Source organism: Mastomys coucha, unplaced genomic scaffold (assembly GCF_008632895.1).
Source record: "Mastomys coucha isolate ucsf_1 unplaced genomic scaffold, UCSF_Mcou_1 pScaffold6, whole genome shotgun sequence".
Classification (NCBI taxonomy): domain Eukaryota; kingdom Metazoa; phylum Chordata; class Mammalia; order Rodentia; family Muridae; genus Mastomys; species Mastomys coucha.
Window position 1 is genome coordinate 117,320,125 of NW_022196912.1, and position 1,390 is coordinate 117,321,514.

A 1,390-nucleotide genomic window follows, 5' to 3' on the forward strand; every position below is an offset into this window, starting at 1 on the left:
GCTTCTCCTCCTCATTCTGTCAGGAAGATGTTCTGATATTGGAGGAGAGGGCCTGCTTTGCCAGACCCTAGCTTTACTGCACCTTTTCAGTCTAGAGGGAGGAAGCAATGGTTGCTTGAAACAGTAGTGGGCACTGGGGCTGACTGGCTTGAGGACTGTGACCCCCCTTCCTCAAAGTCAAAGTGGGTTGTGTCATGCCACGCCCACTCGTCTCTCCAGTAAAGTCTGCAGTGTCAGGCTTCAAGGCCTGATCAGGGACCAGAGGCGTGTGACTTCAAAGGGAATTTGCCTCCTGGGTATTCAGTCAGTCTCTGGCATCTCCTAACTCAGACATGTTCCAAATTAGTCTTTCCAATACTCAACATGCCTTCTTATTCAGGCATAAAGGTGCCCCAAGAAATGATTCATAAATAGTTAAAACTAAAATTAAACATTGTTCCCTGGCCAGCACAGCGTTCCAATATATCCTAATTTATTACCAAGCTGTTGTTAGCTTGTAATTTCTCACAAGGAAGATGCCTTATCAGACAGGGTGTCCTCAGAGTTAGGAACAGTGTTCAGGCACTATTCCTAACTATAAACATAGTTAGAATTCTCAGAGCAGTCCTACATTGTTTTACACACCAGAGAGTAATTGAAGGGCTTAGCTCACTTAAGGGCATTCTCAGGAACTGCTAGATTGGGACTTCCTGGTGCTTGCCTCCAACAGACCCAGAGAATTAGCTTGGGACTGTCAAGATAGCCCCAGCAGGAAGGGCACCACTGTACTTCCACTTTGCACCTGGATGCCTGATCTTACTGACCTTGATGTGACCATCACTTGCTTATGTGACCTATGTCTTGCTGTCTGATCTTACTGACCTTGATGTGGCCCTCACCTGCCTATGTGATTTTTGTCATTCTCTCTGTTTTCTGTATACTATATAAGCCTGGTTTCACTTTGTGCACTTACTTACACATTCAGATTCAAGACAGAGCATTCGAGCCTCATGTGGTCTGAAGCTCCCTGCCCCCACATGGGCACAGGGCACTTGGCCCCAGGGGTTGGAGAGCCTGACCAGAAGAGGTGGCTGCTTTAGACCCAGTGTGTTTCAGGTGGCGTCAGCCAGATTTTTCCTTTCTCCTTTGTAATGACTGTAAAAGTCTGATGCCACGTTTAAGAAATACACTCACACTCTGTACTTCCTTTTGTTGCCTCTGTTTGTCACTCTTGCCTATGCCTTGTCCACTTGACTAGGACCCTGTTTTCCCACTGGTTGAGAGAGGCCCAGACTGGCCAGCCCATGGCAGTGTCAAGCCAAGTTTCAGCTTGAGCCTGGAGGAATTAAAGAATGCTCATTTTGAGGCCTTCTACCTGTTTCTGTAGAGAAGCTCCTGCCCTGGGCCAGGC